Genomic DNA, 20,701 nt, shown 5'->3' on the forward strand with positions numbered 1-20,701 from the left:
CCGGAAGTTCTCAGGGGGGCTCCGGAAGGGGAGGCAGAGGGAGGGACATGGGCCAGTCGTGGGGGGAGGTAAGAGAGGTCCACAACGGGGTGTCCCTGGTCTGAAGAGCTAGTCCCTTTATCCCCAGCCACCAGAGAGTTCCCTGGGCTTAACTGGGCTGAGGCGTGTGTCCCAGGGTTGGACAGTAAAGCTGTGTGGGGGTCGAGGGGGTGTGGTTAGGGCAGCATGGTCAAAATGGCCCCCAAGATTCCCAACCCTGCTCCCGGTGAACAGGACCTGAGGGGATATCACCCCCCATGATTATATTACTTTATGCGGCAAAAGGGATTTTGCATATAGAACTCAGTGCCCTACTCACTGACTGGGTTAATCAAAAGGAAAATTGTCCTGGGTGGGCCTGGCCTAATCAGGGGAGCCCTTAAAGTTGAAAAGAAGCCGCAGCAAGGCGCTTCTGCTAGCAGGAAGAGGTGAGCTGCCCGGTTGTGAGAGGAGGACCAGGTGACAAGGACCCTCACAGGGCAGCTTCTAGAAGCTGGGAGCTGTCCCTGGCCAGCAGCCAGTAAGAAAAAGAAGACCTTGGTCCTAAAACTGCAAGGAAATGAATTCTGCTAACAACTGCATGAGTGTGGAAAAGGGCCCTGAGCACAGGTAAGACCCTGGCTCTGCTTAGCACCTTGATTTCATGGTGGTCTCACCTAGGGAGAGACCCTAAGCAGAGGACCCAGCCAACCCACACCGGGACACCCAACCCACAGAAACTGGGAGGTGATCAATGTGTCTTTTTTAGACTTCTGTGTTGTTCGTAATTAGTTGTGCAGCAGTAGGGTGTAAGGTGTCACCTCAGAGGGGGCGTGTGACCTCTTCATTGAGGCCAGGCTCACGTGGCCAGAAGGCCAGCACCCCTCTTGGGAGGCCATTGGGCTCTTGGGAGCCATCAACCCCAAACAGACCTGAGCCGTCCTCAAACTATCCCTGTACTGCATGCCACAATTTAACTTTTTTTTAAACATTTATTTATTTTTGAGAAAGAGGGAGAGAGAGAGTGCACGGAGGAGGGGCAGACAGAGAGAGACATAGAATCCAAAGCGGGCTCCAGACTCTGAGCTGTCAGTGCAGAGGCCGAGGTGGGGCTCGAACTCATGAACCGTGAGATCATAACCTGAGCTGAAGTTGGACACTTCACTGAGCCACCCAGATGCCCCAGGCCATGACTATTTAAACATTGATTTCTTGCCTCTCTCTTTTTTTTGGGGGGGGGGGGGGAGGAAGGGAGAGAGCGTGAAGGAGAGGGACAGAGGGAGGGAGACAGAATTTCAAGCGGGTTCCATGCTCAGCATGGAGCCCGGTGTAGGGCTTGATCCCATGACCCTGGGATCGTGACCTGAGCCAAAAATCGAGAGTTGGATGCTCAACTGACTGAGCCAAACGCGTGCTTCTCTGGCCTCTTTTGTAACGAATACGTTTACAAAAATATTTTAGTAAGCTCTTTCCTAAGCAGTTCTGCGAAGATACAGCTATGCATGCGTGGTAGGTTTCATTTCTGGTTTTGTTTATTTTTTTATTTTTTGAGGGAGAGCAAGCCATGGAGGAGCAGAGAGAGACAGAGACAGAAAAATCCCAAGCAGGGTCCACACCATCAGCACAGAGGCCGACGCGAGGCTTGAACTCGCGAACCGTGAGATTGTGACCTGAGCTAAAGCCAGGAGTCGGAGGCTTTAACCAACTGAGCCACTCGAGTGCCCTTCATTTTAGTTTTTGGTTTAAAGGGTTCAGTACCGGGGCGCCTGGGTGGCTCAGTCGGTTAAGCGTCCGACTTCGGCTCAGGTCACGATCTCGCGGTCTGTGAGTTCGAGCCCCGCGTCGGGCTCTGTGCTGACAGCTCGGAGCCTGGAGCCTGTTTCAGGTTCTGTGCCTCCCTCTCTTTCTGCCCCTCCCCTGTTCATGCTCTGTCTCTCTCTGTCTCAAAAATAAATAAACGTTAAAAAAAATTTTTTTAAATAAAGGGTTCAGTACTCTGAGTATAAAGCATTTTTGTGAAATGTGCAAAATAAAGTTGCGGTGATTTTCAAACTCGGGCTTCCCGTGATTGTCTGAGCTACTGGGAGAATAGGAGCACGGAGAATACGGGACTCAGACCATTGCAGTGGTGCAATTTGGCATTTAATGCTCCTTCGGAAGGTATTTATTGAGCATCCACATGTGCCAGGCACTGTTGGAGGAGCTGGAGAAGAAGGGATAAGAAGGACGGACATGGTGCCCAGTCTCACAGAGCTTGGCCAGAGGAACTGGACGGTAAGATCTAAACAAATAATCTCAGGCGAGCAATGCTGTGGAAAAGGTAAACAGCATTTTATGTTGCAGCTGGTAACAAATTATCACACGCTTTGTGCCCTGGGACAAGGCAGATTTATGGTCTTACAGTCCTGGAAGTCAGAAGTCTAAAATCAAGGTGTCGGTGTTCCTTCCGGAGGCTCTGGGAGAATCTGTTTCCTTCCCTTTTTCTGCTTCCCCGGACTGGGGGCATTCCTTAGCTCCGGGCCCCTTTCCAGAAGCATCCCTACCCTGGCTTGGGTCATCTGTTTTAATCACCTTGCCGTCCCCACCCCAGTGGTGAGGGAGGGGTTCCTGCCCCAGGGATGGCGGGGGAGGACGACACTGGACAGGCGAGACCAACAAGCAGGCTCTCCGCCTCATTCACTCGCAGTCAGAGGGAGGGGGACGCTGCAGGCCACGCAGGGGCCCCACGAGGGTCACACTCAGGACCAGAGTGAACAAACCGGGCTGTGAGAGGCGGGCTCTAGAGCAGCAAGAGGGTGAGGTGGCCCGGGTCCCACGGGAGGGTGTGACGGGCTTGTCTGGAGAATTCCACGAGCCGGGCGGGAACCGGAACCCCGCGCTCAGGGGTCAGCAGGCCCCGAGCTTCTGTGTGACGAGGAGGGGTGTTTGGCCGGGGGACCTTCTCCACAGGAGCCGAGGGGGGAGAGGAACCTGCGAGGAGACCACTCACAGCCTCCCACGGCACCCGGGGTCAGGGCAGCACAGGATACTGATTCTTTTTTTTTATGTCTTACACAGCACTGTCATATTTCCTACTATGGGCAGGACGTGGATGAAGCACAATTTCATCCCTTGTTTGACTCCAGAGCTGATGCTCTAACCACCAGGCCACACAGCCTCTCCAGCACTGGGGGTTGTGGCGGCCTGTGTGCAAAGATGGCCGCCAAGGACTCACATCTGCCAGCTCACTTGTTCTGGCGACCTGCGCTCCCACACTGAGTCTGAGTTGGCCCTAAGCCTCAGTTGCACCAAGAGAACGTGGTGACAGGGACACCACCCTCGTTCCGAAGGGGCCTAAGAGGGCCCGGCAGCTTCCCCTCGTGTCGCCTTGGCAGCGAGCTGCTGTGGAGAGTCCAACTACTTCCTGTGGAGCGAGTCCACACAGAGAGGCCCTGGGGCATGAGACCCCTCCTTCGGGGGGGAAAGGCCACAGGAAAGGCCACAGGAAGGACCACCGAGTTCTCGGCCATGCAAGCGAAGAAGCCACCATGGAGTGTTCTGGCAAAATAGAGCTCCCAGAAGCTGTAGCCCCAGCCCACCTCGCGAGGTGGAGAAAATGGCAGCTCAAGCTAGTCAGTCCACAGCGCAAGGGGGGGTAGTGTGAGAGAATACGGTCGTGGTTGTCGAAGCCACTTTTGGGGTGATTTGTTACTCCAACAGATAATTAACCCCCTGGTTTAAATCTTACCTAAATCCGCTCCATTAGCAAAGCGTCAACACTTCAAACAAGTGCTGTGGTGAAGAAAATGACCCCAGTCTCTCTGTGTGTGGGAACACTAGGGTGAGTATGCTTAACAGATTCACAAAACGGGAAGAAAGATCTCTCGTTGTATTGCATTTCTTACCACGTATATTCACGTCCATGGATTTTTGGTGTTGTTTTTTTTTTTTTTTTTTTTTTTATGAAGCTGTCTATTGGCTGCTCCCTCACTCTTCGCCTCGTCCATGCTTTAAAAAACATATTCTGTCAAAATGTCAGCTTGGTCACTCTAAAAGCTTCCGAGAGACTTCCTTCATAGATGTTCTTCCAGAAACGCCAAAAGCGTGAGTGGGACAGATTAGCTGACTTAGACCTGAGGTACTGTCTTAGACTCCAAAGAAAGGTGACGTACAACTCCAGGTAGTGGTGTCATCATGCATAGTCCCTGTTTGTAACGATATCTAAGAGTCAGAGTGGGTGTCTTTAAATTTTTTCAGACGCATGCCAAGACTGCTAAGTCACCGGTAAGCCCTCCCGCCTCCTTTCTGGTTCATGATGCAATGGAGGTTTCGTTTTGCTTTGTTTTAATTAATTGCTTTTTTTAAGGTAGTTTATTTATTTTGAGAGAGGCAGAGAGAGCACGAGCAGGGGAGGGGCAGGGAGAGGAAGAGACAGAATCCCAAGCAGGCTCTGCAAAGTCCGACTTCAGGCTCGAAACCACGAACCGTGAGATCATGACCTGAGCCTAGATCAAGGGTCGGATGCTTAGCCGACTGAGTCACCCCAGAGCCCCAGTTTATTTTTTAAAATAAAATAAAAAGTTAGTTAACACACAGTGTACTATTAGTTAGTTAACTAATCACTAGTAACTAAAAGTTAGTTACTAAAAGTTAGTTAACACACAGTGTACTATCGGTTTCAGGAGCAGAACTTCGGCGATTTGTCTCGTACATAGAACACCCAGTGCTCATCCCCAACAAGTGCCTCTCTTACTACTCATCACCCAGTTAGCCCATCCCCCCACCTACCTCCCCTCCAGCAGCCCTCAATTTATTCTCTGTATTTAAGAGTCTCTTATGGTTTGCCTCCCTCTCTGTTTTTCTCATTTTTTCCTTCTCTTCCCCTATGTTCATCTGTTTTGTTTCTTAAATTCTACATACGAGCGAAGTCATATATGGTATCTGTCTTTCTCTGACTTATTTTGCTTAGCATAATACACTCTAGTTCCATCCACATTGTTGCAAATGGCAAGATTTCGTTCTTTTTCGTTGCCAAGTAATATTCCATTGGACCTATACACCACATCTTCTTTGTCCATTCATCCATCGATGGACATTTAGGCTCTTCCATACTTTGGCCATTGTCGATAGTGCTGCTATAAACATCGGGGAGCATACGCCCCTTCGAATGAGCACTTTTTATCCTCTGGATAAATACCTAGTGGTGCAATTGCTGGGTCGTAGGAGAGTTCTATTTTTAATTTGTTGAGGAGCCTCCATACTGTTTCCCAGACAGGCTGCACCAGCTTGCATTCCTACCAACAGAGCAAAAGGGCTCCCCTCTCGCCTCATCCTTGCCAACATCTGTCGTTTCCTGAGCTGTTAGTTTTCGGCATTTATTCTGACCAGTGTGAGGGGCTATCTCTTTGTGATTCTGGTTTGTCTTTCCCTGATGATGAGTGATGTTGAGCATCTTTTCATGTGCCTGCCGGCCATCGGGATGTCTGCTTTGGAAAAGTGTCTATTCACGTCTTTTGCCCGTTTCTTCACTGGATTATTTGGTTTTGGGGTGTTGAGTTTGATAAGTTCTTCACAGATTTTGGATAGTAGCCCTTTATCTGGTTTGTCACTGATGCAGTGGAGTTTGAAGCAAGGCGTTGCACTAAACCAATTATGACCTGCTCAGAGCTTCCTCACCATCCTGGCTTAGATCTTCTTGGGGGCAAGGGAAGTCCTGGGATACTCCACCCCTAGGCCCTCATTTAAGAAAGATATTCAAGGCTGACACGCAGATGTGTGTTTGTTTCTGTCACCATTAGAGATGAGCTTCTCTGACATCGGAGGGAAGTCTTCACGTGCCCGGGGGGCCCAGCCCCTTGTTCTCCACGACACTGCCCCCAGCCCTCTCCCAGGGACCCCACAATTGGATATTCTCCATGTTTCCACATCTCTGATGGGAACCCCTGCCCCTAGTGACTCAAGGCAGGGCGCTGGGAGGTGTCCTGGCTCCTTGTCCCCGCTTCATTCATTCAGGGCCCCCTCAGTTCTCACTTCGTTTTCAGCAAAGCCTCCCCCATCCACTCTCACATTCCTGCCAGCGTGAGCTTTCTTTTCTTTTTTGTTTTTAATTTTTTTTAATGTTTTTATTTATTTTTGAAGGAGAGAAAGAGACAGAGCATGAGCGGGGGAGGAGCAGAGAGGGAGGGAGACACAGGGTCCGAAGCAGGCTCCAGGCTCTGAGCTGTCAGCGCAGAGCCCGAGGCGGGGCTTGAACTCACGAACTGTGAGATCGTGACCTGAGCCAAAGCCGGACGCTCAACCGGCTGAGCCACCCAGGCGCCCCCAGAGTGAGCTTTCTAACACGTATGTGTGATCTTCATACTCCCCTTCACCTTCATGCCCAGGCCAAACCCAATCTCCCGACACACCTTCCTCTACCCTGGGAATTCTTTCTCACCAGCAGGCACCATGGGGCACCCGTACTGCTCTGGTCCTGCCTCCCCTCCCTCTGTGTCTTCACCTGCAATGGTTTCTCTGATTTTCCAGCTTCTAGTCATTCTCCAGGACCCTTCTCAAGCATCTTTTCCTTTGGGGACACTTGTCTGATGTCCTCAAGTCGCGCTCAACTACACTATTGAGCGGGCTGTGTCCGTGTGGCTGGTGGGACCTCAGGCAAAGCAGATGACAAAAATATCTTACAGGAGGTGTTTTCTTAACGGAGACCATGCATCCAACACGGAAACTCCAGCCTGGTTTTCCACAGGTGCTCCGGGGGCGGGGGGCGCTGGTTCTCATCTCCACAGCCTCTGGCTGTGCCCGTATTGTGTCCGTATCTGCCCCGTCTATCTGGCCAGTGGGCTTGAGCTGAAGTAGGACATCACTGAGTGATGAGAAAACATTTCAAAGACATGATTAGTCGAGGCACCCTGCAGGTGTCTGAAAAGTCCCGGTGGGATCTGCAGGGCCCAGCTTAAAAGAGCTGGCACAGAGGGGACGTTGCTGAGCTACTGACCTTGACCTGCAATATGCAACAGCTGCAGCCTCTTGCTTCTGAATGCACAATTAACAGTTCATTCCTGAGCACTTTCCTATAGGGACTGAGAACCAAATAATCCCCCGATGTAAGCCATTTGACATCCAAGTGCTTACACAACGCAACTGACAAAGATTGTATGTTGAAATCATTGCCAAGCAATGTCTTTTTTTTTTTTTTCTTAGAGCGAGCGCACAAGCAGGGGAGAGGGGCAGAGAGAGAATCCCAAGCATGTTGTGTGGCACAGCACCTGATTTGGGACTTGATCCCGCGGCCCTGGGATCATGATCTGAGCCAAAATCAAGAGTCAGATGCTCCACCGACTGAGCCACCCAGGCATCCTAGCGACATCTTTTTCTTTTTTTTTTTTAAATACTCTAACGAACTCCCCTCCCCGCCCCGCCCCCGTCCCCAGACTCCTCTGTCCTGTCTCACGAAGCAACTCCATATACTTGGGAATTTCCAGCAACTTGGAAGTGGGAATTGCACGTCCTGACAGGTGGCAGTGACTGGAGCAGACACCCCAAGCCGGGTCCTTCTTGGGGATCTTGTCCGAGCCCTCCCGAGATGGATTAGCCAGTGAGACTTTTGGCACCCACTTGATTGCACCCTTTTCAGGCGAAGTGAGGGATGGAGAAGTCTGCACGATGATGCTCCGCGACCTTCAGGACGCACGGTCAGAGCACGAACAGGAAGACACTGCACAACGCTCCGGAGGATTGTGGTGTCGCTTGGAGAACGTCTGTGTGCGACCCCGATGTCAAAGCATCCTGCCAGAGTAACAGCAAGGCGCACTCGCCAGCTTGGGGGGGCCCAAGGCCTCGCGTGGCACCTGTTTGCACTCTTCCCACCAGCCTCTGCCTCCCTTTCTGCCACACCTCCCCGGTGGCAAAGTGTGCCTCCCTCGTTAATTTCCACAAGAAGTCCACAAGACGGGAAGAAGACTTTTGGCTTCATTTCGCTTTGTTTCTTCGTAAATGGTTTTGTTGACACGTAATTGCACACGATTCACCCGTTTAACGTGTACAGTTCAGGGCGTTGGGTGTATTCACGCACGTGTGCAACCAGCACACCACCGTCTGTTTTGGAGGATTTTTGTCACCTCAAAAAAACCTCCGAACCCTTTAGCTATTATCCCCCAACCTTCCTCCAACCCCCCGCCCCAAACCCCACCCCCAACCTAGTCGTAAGCAACCATGAATCTACTTCCTGTTCCTGTAGATTTCCCCGTCCTGGGCTTTCGTGCGAATGGAATCCTAGAACATGTGATCTTTTCGGGACTGGTTCCTGTCACGCATCATGAACAGTTACGTGGTTCATCCACGTTGTATCACGTATCAGCACTTCGTTCCTTTGTACGATGGAATAATACTCTGTTGTATGCTTTGGCACATTTTGTTTACCCATTAATTAGTTGAGGGGCATTTGGCTGTTGCCACTTTTCGGCTATTATGAATCATGCTGCTATGAATACTTGCATAAAAGTGTGTGGACACACTTTTGTTACTCTTGGGTCTATGCATAGGAGCAGAATTGCTGGGTCATATGGTAACTCTATGTTTAATCATTTGAGGACTGGCCTGAGTGTCTCCCAAAGCAGCTGAACCATTTTGCACGCCCACCAGGAGTGTATGAGGGCTTGGATTTTCTCCACCTCCTCACCGATACTTAGTGTGACCTGACTTTTTCAGTCTGGTCACCCAGTGGGTATGAAGTGACATCTCACTGTGGTGTGCGTTTCCTTTTCCCTGGGGCAAGTGATGTGAAGCATCCTTTCCTGTGCAAGAGGGGCCACCCATTTTGGCTCGAGAGGCGGGGTTTCATCTTGCAGAACATTCCACCATCCCATTCTCCCTCCCCCTGCCGCCTCCTCTTCTGCCCTCCTGAATCCCACCCAACCCAAACACCCACTCAGATCCAGACTTTTCACTCCCCCCCACCCCCCGAAGGCCCAGTGCCAGTCAGCACGGCTCAGGGTCTGCCACAGTGGGCTTGCCTGACAAAGCCAAGTCTTCTCACAGCAGCTGCTTGGATGAAGAGTTCTCTACCTTCTTCCCTCTGCGTAACTGGTATACAGCAGGGGCCTACTAGTGGATGGCCCTTTGCATTTACAGGTGTTTATATGGGTTCACTGCTTTGGAGTGCTACAAATTCACAAGGTGAGGAGCTCCTCCAAAAATTCAGCGGGAAGGAAAGGGTTTGGTGCCATATGTTGAAATTCCGGACCCCCAAACAGCCCACGTTTCCTAAAGATTTATTTCCCTTAAGGTAAAAACAGATGGTTTTCGAAGGAAGGGGGAGGCTCAGGAAGATGAGAAATTCACCCACACCTGGTGGTAAGCCATGATGAGCTTCGTATGGGAGCTCGGAAATTCTAGAAGAGGGGAAACTGCTGTGGCTTAATAAGGACTATCATGATCTCTGGTCGTGTGCCATTAGCAGCCTGGGTTGAATTCCAGTCTTAGGCGGTGTCCTGAGCACCAGTTTGCACTTACGTGTCAGTAGAGAGCAGTCAACAGTGCCCTCTTGCCAACGGATGGAGGGGCCAGTGGGCCGAGTTGTCAGGCGGAGTCAGGTGAGGGAGTGTGGAAGGTTGGGGTTGGGTGAGGGTGGGCTTCCCCGGTCAGAGCACAAGGTGAGCTCCATCCAGGTAAGCACCAGAGTATTAGGGTATTAGGAGTGACTAAAAGCAAGGACTCCAAGGTTAAGAGCGCACCACATAAAGGACAGGACACGTCCTGGCATGAAAAGACTAATCTGGGTTTTGGTCTCTATTCCTGGTTGGTGGAAAGAGATGAGAAACTAACAAGCTCAGTGACTTTCTCAAATAAGCAAACCACCCTTAGGCCAGCGTCTTCTTCACCTGCTGAATTCATTCACTCACCTCTGAACAGTTATTGGGTACCAACTAGGTGCCCAAAGCAGGGCTAAACGCTGGAGAGAGGGAGATAAGGCAAAAGTCCTTACAATCCAGCCAGGATTGACTGCGAGGGGAAGGGTTTGGCCTTTCGACCCAAGAGAGGCTCCTTCGGCTAAGGCGATGCTAATGTTGATTCTCATGAGAAGGACTCTGGCACAAAGATCAAAAAAGGAAAGGCACCTGAGATGGTTGGCCCAAACGGTAAATACACGTAGAAGTAGAGTGTTTGTCTCCTATGCCCCCAGTTCCCAGGCATCAGCATTCCGACTCTTGAGGCTTGAGACTTCCAGGCCCACACCCATGGTTGGTGATGACACCAAGTTCAAAGCCCACCTTGAGATCTAGTGATCCTCCAGGGCTTACAGAAGTGTGGGGTTGGTATGGAGCCCATTGTTTCTGGAGCCCCGAATGTAGCAGACGTGTGTTAACCTCTTGACTAAAGGTTAACAGAGGCTGCCTTTCGTCTGCAGAAGCTCTGGACACTCGAGCTGCAGAGTGGGGACCTGCCAAGGATGAGATCATAGTTCACGGCGGGTTCTCATGTCTGGGTTTGTCCCTGGGACACTGGCACTGGCCTGACTACTTAAAGCTTTTACCAAGCCTTACACACCCCCACGCTTCTGTAACATTCCCATTAGCTTACCAACCATGCCTGTTGGACCCAGAGGTCACCCGCCCCATCCTGCCCTCAGGGGCCTGAGATGCTATTCCTAGGCCCCGAAACCAGTAAGATGATCTCATTTGCCTTCTCAGACCATTGAATGTCTACTTCAAGTACAAGTTCTACCTGGAGAACCGTTGTCATCCTCTGCCTGGAGCAGACTGCTTCTGAGTTGAAGAATGTGGGAGCCCTTTTTCCATTTTCTCTCTGAGCAGTAACTTATCACACGGATAGCCGTGACTTGCCCCATCCTACTCTCTGCTGTGACTCGTGCGTAATTCCCCTTCCGTGAGACTGGGGACGGCCTTCCTCCGATCAGCTCCTTTGTGTTTCTTGGACCGCCCAACTTCCACAGCAGTGCAGCTCCTTACCTGGCGTTTACACGTGCTGGACCCCCCCCCCCCCCTTTGCTGAAGCTGGGGACAGCAGTGATGGGCCAGAACAGGTCCTGCGGCTTTGGGTCCAGGGTGGCTGACTCTGGAGGGATGTCCCCCAAAGGCTCACCTCCCTCACCCACCCCAGAGCAGAAGTTGGCAGGCTGTTGAAGCACCTAGTATTCTCTCTCTCTTTTTGAGAGAGAGAGAGAATCTTAAGCAGGCTGCGCCCCCAGCTCAGAGCCCAGTGCTGAGCCCAACGTGGAGCTCAATCTCACTGATGAGGTTTTGGAGTCATGGGAATCCGGAGCCAATGGCCAAGAAAGTATTTTTGAGACGTCTTTGGTACAGGAAAGGTGATTTTTTTTTAGAGCACGGGGACAGGACCCGTGGGCAGAAAGAGCTACACTGGGGTTATGAAGCGTGACTGGTTATATACCATGGAGCTGGGGGAGACACAGTCAAGAGGAAGTTTCTTAAAGGGATCTCCATATACCAAGGAGGCTCACAGATGACTGGAGGCCTAGCTATTGTCAAACTAAGGCTATTTTTCCCTCTAGCAAAGCATTAACATTGAGACAGCAGGGAGTTCCTGGAGATGAAGCTATTGATGAGTTTGCCTTTTTCTTGTAATTTACCAAGATGTTTGTAAATTGACGGAGACTCTATCAGTTTAACCATTTGTTTTCTGTCCTTTCCTTTGTTCTTGGGCAGCCAAGAGTGCCTGAGGAATGTTACACAGATCCCACCTCGGGGTGGAAGGGTGTCATGACCCGTCAACCTGCCTTATGCTCCTACCCCGTCATCACAACGGTGAGATCATGACCTGAGCTGAAATCAAGAGTCACCTGCTTAAACGACTGAGCCACCCAGGTGCCCCAAAGCAGCTAATTTTAGGGAACACTAATGTTAACCTACCTTTTGGATAAGTAGGAAGTTACGACTTGAAGCCGGGCACCTGGGCTAAGCTCCCAGAGAAACCGGCACACTGGCCACCGGCCACCTCAGTGTTCGTGTTTCAAAGAGGTGGCTCCAAGGCCCCCAAGAGAGACATTCCTGAGAAGCAAAACTGGTAAGGGGCTTACTTCATTTTTTGAGAGACTTTCATGCATCTCAAAGAGACAGCAAAGATTCTAAAGAAAACACCCTAAGAAAAGGGAGGGAGGGAGTTTTCTTTCCCTTTGGGCTCAGGGAAAATCCTCTTTCTTTTGACCTGTGTTTCCCTTATGCTGCCTGGGGCGGTAGTCCCAGATCCCTGCTCGAAGAGCCCGTGTGGTCCAGGGGAATGGCCCTCCTTTCCCCACTGGCTGGCTGCTTTGCTGTTGGACCACTGGCCAGGACTGGATCCTCAGACCTCTCTTCTCCAAGGGGGGGTCTCAGTAAGTCCCTTGGCATCGAGGACCATCACGACACCCACGTGTGTGTCCCTAGCCCGACTCCCCTCTGAGCTTCATATTCAACCTACAACTGCCCACATCTAGAGGTGGACTTTGGAGGGCATCCCAAACCTCGCGTGTTCAAAAGACACACTTCTTAAAATTTCCCCCCAACTTCCCCACCGCAGTTAATGGCGCCAGCCTCCACATGCTCACTCAAGTCAACTCTTGCTGTCCTTGATGGCTCTCCCAACCTCTTGGGCTCAACCACATTATTCAGAGCCATTCAGGGACTTCTAACAGCTCTGCCCCGAAATGTTTCTCAGAGCTGTTTACTTCTGTCTCTCCTCTGAAACCAGCATCGTTCAAGCCCCATAATATCTCACATAGACCGTATGGGTGCTCAGTTCATGCTCTGGAGAGAATGAATGAGCAACGGGGTTCGTTTCTCATTGACCTCTAATATCTGCCTGTTCCCAGTGGTTCTAAAAAGCCTTATCAGCAGATGAAATTTATCTTCCAGGAAACTTTGAAATTACATTTCATGAAAGTTATGATGTTAACAAGGGGCTGTTGAAATGCAGAGGTCATTAGTCTTCGAGTTGCAAATCCTCCTGATTAAAAAAAAAAAAAAAAGAGGCTAACGGCTTCTGTATTGCAAAGGATCTATGGATCCATTCATCCTCAGCAACATGGAGGCCAAGTGTTGATCATAAAATGCTTCTTAATTCTCCTAGGCTGTTACATGTTATTGAGATATATACATACACAAATCTGTACATATTTCAAAACTAGAAAAATAATAGAGAATAATATCATTATTACCCATGTAGCTGAACCCAACTGTATTATAACTTAATATTTTGCAATTTGTGCTTCAGATTTTATATATATATATATATATATATATATATATATATATAAAATAGTACAAGGGCACCTGAGTGGCTCAGTCACTTAAGCATCCAACTCTTGATTTCAGCTCATGTAGCGATCTCGGGTTTGTGAGACAGAGCCCCATATCGGGCTCTATGCTCAGTGTGGAGCCTGCTTGGGATTCTCTCTCTCACTCTCTCTGCCCCTCCCCCCCACTCTCTCTCTCCCTCTCTCAAAATAAATAAATAAATAAATTTAAAATATGATCGGTAGAAATGAGACCCTTTATCGCCCCTTCCTAGATTCGATTTCCCTTCCTCCCTCTGCAGAGGTTACTACAATTAGGAACTTGGTATTTATAATCTCATGTGTGTTTCTGTTGCAGGGTTGTTTTTTTTTTTTTTTTTTACCACAATTCTTGGGATTCATGGTCTCAACGCTTAGAAGAATAAAGAGGCGGACACAAAATGAGCAGCAGGCAAAAGTCTGTTAGAGTATAAGATCAGAAAGGAAGCATAGTAGGAAAACTCTCTTTACAGAGACAGGACATCGGAAAGCGGATGCCCGAGGACTATAGGCAAGGGTCCTTGTTTTAGAAGGTTCTGGTCAGCCCTCTTCCTCCCCTTCCCCCTTGTTCCTTCTCAGGTTCTACCCTTATTGGCTTGTAGCTCTAGGTTCTGGGGTGTCCATTCCTGATTGGCTCGTTTCCATTGCATGAGGGGTGGTCTATAGCCATACATAGGTCTTTAGTCAAATTCCTGAGGAAAATCCGAGGGGAGTCGGTGGGGGTCTGTTCCATTCTTCAGAGGAACCTTACTCTGGAGGGGGCTTGCTGTGGTCAGATACTCCCAGGATTGTTCCAAAATAGGTGTTTTTCCCCACCTAGGGACCTCAGGTCCTAATCTTTCCCTCTCTGCCTACTGAATCCTATCTTCTCCTATCATTTGTAGGTATTTAGACTAAATTTTCTAAGTCAGTAAGCAAGACGGTGTGAACCAGACTAATGTCATCTTGGCCAAACCTGCTGGGCTGACCCTGGTCTGTGATTCTTTGAAACAGTCTTAGGCATAGTACCTCCCCCACATTCTCTCCTTTTGTTTAAGGGCACCTTTAAGTGCACCCTCAAGGCATAACGTCCTTGATCTGCCCTGGAGATAGGACAATGACACGCATCTATTTTCAGACATTCTCCTCTTAGGTGGTCCCTCAGCTATACTCCCAGCCTCTAGGGTTATAAAAGCTGGGCTTAAACGAGGTGGGGTTGGGGAGATCTAGTTGACTGGCGGCCATCCAGTACATATCTCTGTCTGTAAATCCTGTGAATAAACCATTTCTCATCCAGCCCCACTCGTTGGCCTTTTTCTTTTGTCTTACAGCTCTTCCGGCCTTCCGAGGTCTTTTTACAGACGCCTCCCTGTCATGGAACAAAAGTATAGTTTGTTTTACCAATGGTAAATTTTAAAAACAGGGGGGCGCCGGGGTGGCTCAGTCGGTTGAGTGTCCAACTTCGGCTCAGGTCATGATCTCACGGTACGTGAGTTCGAGCCCCGCGTCGGGCTCGGTGCTGACGGCTCAGAGCCCGGAGCCTGCCTCGGATTCTGTGTCTCCCTCTCTCTCTCTCTCTCTCTCTTTCTCGCCCCCTCCTCCGCTCTCCGCTCATGCTCTGTCTCTCTCTGTCTCAAAAATAAACAAACGTTAAAAAAATCAATTTAGAAATAGATATTTTTCGGTATTATTTGGCAAATTACTTTTTAAAATTCAACATTTTTTAACATTTATCCATGTGGATACACATTCTGATTCATTCTTTGTGCATTCTTCCTTCTTTCCTACCATTCAGGTTTATTAACACACAAGTAATGAGCGTCAGCTCAATTAATTTTCGTAAAGTGAACATATCCGTGGAACCACCAGCTAGAGCAAGAAAGAAGATGTTAATTACACTCCCGAAGCCCCTCACGTGACATCATCTGGTCACCATCTGCCGAACTTCCCAAAGAAAAACTTCCTAACTTCTCATGCCGTAGTCTCCAGCCTAAGAATCCTATATGCAAGAAATCCTAGAAGTTGTAGGCTTGTCTGGCTTCTTTTGCTCAACTTCCTGTGAGAGAGATTCATCTGTCTTTCCTTGTGGGTTAGTAGTTTGTTCATTTAAATTTTTTTCAATGTTTATTCATGTATTTTGAGAGAGAGAGAGAGAGAGAGAGAGCGCGCATATGCTCAAGTGAACTTGAGCCGGTGGGGGGTGGGCAGGACAGAGAGAGAGGGAGAGAAAGAATCCCAAGCAGGCTATACAAGCAGCCCAGGAACCCTGCGATCTGAGATGAAATCAAGAGTTGGATGCTCAACCCACTGAACCACCATAAACATTTTTTCTTTTTTTTTTTTTTTAATTTAAAAAAAATCTTTATTTTTGAGAGACAGAGAGAGACAGAGTGTGAGCAGGGGAGGAACAGAGAGAGAGGTAAACACAGCATCTGAAGCAGGCTCCAGGCTCCGAGCTGTCAGCACGGAGCCTGACACGGGGCTCGAACTCACAGACCACGAGATCATGACATGAGCCGAAGTTGGACGTTTAACCGACTGAGCCACCCAGGCACCCCTTAACTTTGTTTCTTTTTAACAGACTTTACTTTTGAAGAGAGTTTTAGATTTTCAGAAAAATTGAGAAGATAGAACACAGAGTTCCCATATACCTCCCATTCAGCTTCCCCTGCTATTAGCCTTTTGCATTTGTTTTTGTGTATTTGTATTTTGTGTCTTTGTATTTGTGTTGGTATTTTGTGTTTTTGTGTATTTGTTTGGTGCATTTGCTGCAATTAATGAACCCATACTGATACACCATTAACGTAAATTCACAATTTATTTTGATTTTCTTAGTCTTCACCAAATGTTCTTTTTTTTTTTTTTTTTTTGTTCTCGGGTCCCACATTGCATTTAGTTGTCACATGGCTTTAAGCCCTAGGCCCTTCATGGCTGTGGGAGCTTCTCAGACATTCCCTCTTGGGATGCCCCTGAGAGTTTTGAGAAGGACTAGTCAGGTGCTCTGTGGGGTGCCCACCCACCCACTACTGGGATTTGTCTGATGTTTCTCTTGTGATATGATGGGGAGGAAGACCACAGAGGTCAAGCGCTATTTTCACCACATCGTGGCAAGCGTACGTCCTGGTCAACATGATTTACGACTGTTGGTGGCCCCGTTCACCCGGCTGAGGCTGCGTTTGTCATGTGTCTCCAGTGGAAAGTTAGTTTTTCTCCCTCCCTTTCTATACTGTGCAGTTTGGGAGGAAGTCACTCACAGGATGGGGAGTTTGACTCCCTCTCCTCGGAGGCACCGTAACTACATGAATTCTTTGGAATCCTTCTGCGTGGGAGATTGGTGTCTTCCTCATTTATCAATTCAGTCCTTTATTTACATCAGTATGGCCTTGTGGATATTTACTTGATGATTTTGCAGCTCAGAAGTTCAGCTTTGACCATCGCGAACCCTCTCAGTTGGCTCCTGTGGTCTTTTGACCCCCCTTGATGTTCTGTTTTGAGCATTTCCTTACCTTCCGGGAATACCAGGTCCTCCAGGCTCGGCTCATACATTTCCTGCCCCAGTTCTAGAAACAGCCATTTCTCCAAAGAGCCCTGTTCCTTTGCCAGAGAATAATATTAGGGTCTGGGTGCTGAGGTGTGCTTACTGTTACCCGGATGTCCTCTCTTGTGGAGCCCTCCGAGGACAGAGCAGAAAGTATGCATGTTTAGACTACGCTCTGTACATGTGCTGACCTACAAACACTCGCATAAGTAACCATCTCTACCTGTATTAAGCTAACCATGAGTTCATACTGGCATCGCCAACTCAAATCCATTACCACCTGGATAATTCTGGCTTTCCTCCCCTTGCTGATCTATGAACTCCAAGCCCAATTCTGAGAAACCCACGTGTTGATTTTAAAAAACCGGTTTCGGAACTTTCTCGATCCCCCGTGTCTCCGAATATCGCCTCTGCTCCATTCACTTGCTTCTGTATTTCTAGGACTGCAGCTGCACTCTGTTGATCCTTTTTCTTGCTCCTTGTTTTTTGTATTTCCCATAATTTTTTCCTCTTGTGCGTCACTCTATGTGTTTTCAACTGACTTTTCTAATTCGTTAATCTTTTCTTTGGCTGTGCCTAATCTGCTAGTAAATCCAGCCACTGATGTGATCCTTTTTATAGACTCTAGCTTTCTTCTGAATTTCTGTTTACTCGTGAATTAACTTTGGAAATTTATGGGGTTTTTTCTCAAAAAAAAAAAAAAAGTATATTTCATCCAAATCTTCAAATTGTATTTCTTGAGGGGCTTTTCATTTGGTCTGGCTATTCTATTTTCCTGTCTTCTTTTTTTTAAATTTATGTTCTTAGTTGAAAATTTAATTTATTCTGTTTCCTTTAGTTTATCTTACAGTTCTTTTGCTTTTTGGGTTAAATTTGTTTACTATCATTGTTTCTTTTTAAAAATGTATTTAATGCTATAAATTTACCTCTAAGAACCACTTTTGAACCCAGAGGATTTCATATGTAATATTTCCTATGTCCTTTGAGATCTTTTTATTTTTACAATGTTTTCTGCTTTAACCAATGTGTTAAGTAAACATGAATTAATTTTTAGTTTCCAGATATATAAATGTTCATTGACTGTATATTTATCATTAATTTATAGCTTTGAAAAATTTTTTTAAACGTTTATTCATCTTTGAGAGACAGAGAGAGACAGAGCATGAGCGGGGAAGGGGCAGAGACAGGAAGACACAGAATCCGAAGCAGGCTCCAGGCTCCAAGCCATCAGCACAGAGCCCGATGCAGGGCTTGAACTCACAAACTGCAAGATCATGACCTGAGCCGAAGTCGGACACTGAACCGACTGAGCCACCCAGGCGCCGCAATTTATACCTTTTTTAAAATCAAAAGTAAGGTGTATTTTTCAAACCCTATGTATAATCGTGCATTATTGATCTCCCCCATGAATATTAGGCATGTACATACATCTATTAATGTTACAGAAGACATACCATGTATAATTGTGCATTATTAACGTGCACTTTTAGTAAATGTGAATTCTCTTTATCTTTGAAATTCTTAAAATCTGTTTATTTTGCTTTATTCCTGAATGGTAGTTAATCTGGTTGTAGTATTCTAAGCCCAAGTAATTCAGTGGAGGAAGGTCAGTCTTTTCAACAAATCTTACTGAAAAAACTGGATATTGCCATGCAAAAGCAGAATCTTCAACCTCTTCTTTCCCCTTTATAAAAATTTCAACTCTGGGCACCTGGGTGGCTCAGTCGGTTGAGCGTCCGACTTCGGCTCAGGTCATGATCTCACAGTCCGTGAGTTCGAGCCCCGTGTCGGGCTCTGGGCTGACAGCTCAGAGCCTGGAGCCTGTTTCGGATTCTGTGTCTCCCTGTCTCTGACCCTCCCCCGTTCATACTCTGTCTCTCTCTGTCTCAAAAATAAATAAACGTTAAAAAAAAATTTAAAAAAAAAAATTTCAACTCGGATCATCAACTATACATCTAAAACTATAAAAATTTCTAAAAGAAAACATAGAACAAAGTCATAGCGATCTCGGGTTAGACACTTAGCTAAGATAAAAAAAAGCATCAAAAATTAAATTTAATAATTTAGATTTCATCATTTTTTAATTTTTAAAATTTTGTTATTATTTTTTAAATGTGTATTTATTTTTGAGAGGGTGCAAGCAGGGGAGGGGCGGGGGGGTGCTCAGAGGATCTGAAGAGGGCTCTGAGCTGACAGCAGCGAGCCCAGTACAGGGCTCTAACCCATGAACCTCCAGATCATGACCTGAGCCAAAGTGGGACGCTCAACGGACTGAGCCACCCAGGTGCCCCTTATAATTTTTTTTTAATCTTTTTTTTAACATTTATTTATTTTTGAGACAGAGAGAGAGAGAGCATGAACAGGGGAGGGTCAGAGAAAGAGGGAGACACAGAATCTGAAACAGGCTCCAGGCTCTGAGCCATCAGCACAGAGCCCGATGCGGGGCTCGAACCCACGGACCGCGAGATCATGACCTGAACCGAAGTCGGACGCTTAAACGACTGAGCCACCCAGGCGCCCCTATAATTTTTTTTTTAAAGCACTGTCAATAAAACGAGAGGCTGGGGCACCTCTCACACTGGGGAAAGTATTTTCAAAATACCTGTCTGATAAAGATTCCCATCCAGAGATACAGATGGCCACTCGACATATGAAAAGATACACAACATCAAAAACTTCCCCTGCCAACGTTGGCAAGGATAGGGAGCAACCAAGACGTTCATATGCCGCCAAGAGGAATGTCACTTGGTGTAATCCGTTTGAAAAAATGTTTATAAACTTAAACATACTGGGGCGCCTGGGGGGCTCAGGGTTGGGCATCCAACTCTGGCTCAGGTCATGATCTCGTGCTTCGTGAGTTTGAGCCCCACATTGGGCTCTCTGCTCTCTGCGGTCGGCACAGAGCTGGCTTCGGATCCTCTGTCCCCCTGTCTCTCTCTCAAAAACAAATACACATTAAAAAATAAATACACATGCAACTCCAACTATTTTTTAAGTATTAACCTGATAAAACTGAAAACGGAGACCTGTAAGTGGGTGGTTTTATCAGTTTTATTTATAAGAGCCCTGGTGTGGAATTGCTAAGTTCTACTCCTGAAACTAATATTACGCTCTACGCTCCCTAACTAGAATTTAAGTAAAAAATTGAAGAAGAAAAAGGAGGAGGAGGAGGAGAAGAAAAGAAGCCTGCAGTAGCCCTGAAAGTAATGTAACGTTAGCGTCTGTGAACTAAGGACAGAAAAATACTGTGGCACATCCACAACTGACCAGCAATATAAGGTACAGACTGCTGGAACCCAAAGCAACACACATGAATCTCCAAATCCTTATGCCAAGTGAAAGAAGTTAAATATCAAAGACTACATGCTGTACGATTCCATTTGTGTGACCTTCTGGAACAGGCGAAACTCTGTGGACAGAAATCAGATCAAGGGTTGCTGGGAACGAGGGTTAGGACAACAGATAGTTACAGAGGGGCACACTGGAATTTTTTGCGGGGAAGGAAAGACTCCGTACCTTTATTATGATTGTGACCATGTGACTGTACATTTGTCAAAACTCCTCACATGTCATATCTCAAGGAGATCATTTTTTTTTTTAAGTCTACTTATTCATTTTTGAGAGAGACAGAGAGAGGACAAGGCGGGGAGAGGCAGAGAGAGGGGGGTACAGAGGATCCAGAGGGGGCTCTGTGCTGACAGCAGGGAGCCGATGCGGGATTCAAACTCACCAACTGTGAGATCATGACCTGAGCCAAAGTCAGACGTTTAACTCACGGAGCCACCCAGGCGCCCCAAAGAGATACATTTTATTGAATGTAAATTACACGTCAGGAAACATGCTGATGTGTATCTAAAAGATACATATGAATTTAATCCAGGCTCTGACCCCTTTACACCGTT

The 20,701-nt window shown here is 47.7% G+C and overlaps 1 long non-coding RNA gene across 1 annotated transcript; it reads left to right on the forward strand.

The window, feature by feature from the left end:
• The first annotated feature begins 6,607 nt into the window (after positions 1-6,607).
• LOC113594377 (uncharacterized) lies at positions 6,608-18,431 on the forward strand. The gene is made up of 4 exons (XR_008297550.1): positions 6,608-7,787; positions 11,679-12,036; positions 14,593-14,646; positions 15,057-18,431. It is a non-coding gene; the product is annotated as an uncharacterized LOC113594377 (long non-coding RNA).
• The last annotated feature ends 2,270 nt before the right edge of the window (positions 18,432-20,701 follow it).

This window comes from Acinonyx jubatus, chromosome C2, assembly GCF_027475565.1.
Source record: "Acinonyx jubatus isolate Ajub_Pintada_27869175 chromosome C2, VMU_Ajub_asm_v1.0, whole genome shotgun sequence".
In the NCBI taxonomy this organism is placed as follows: Eukaryota; Metazoa; Chordata; class Mammalia; order Carnivora; family Felidae; genus Acinonyx; species Acinonyx jubatus.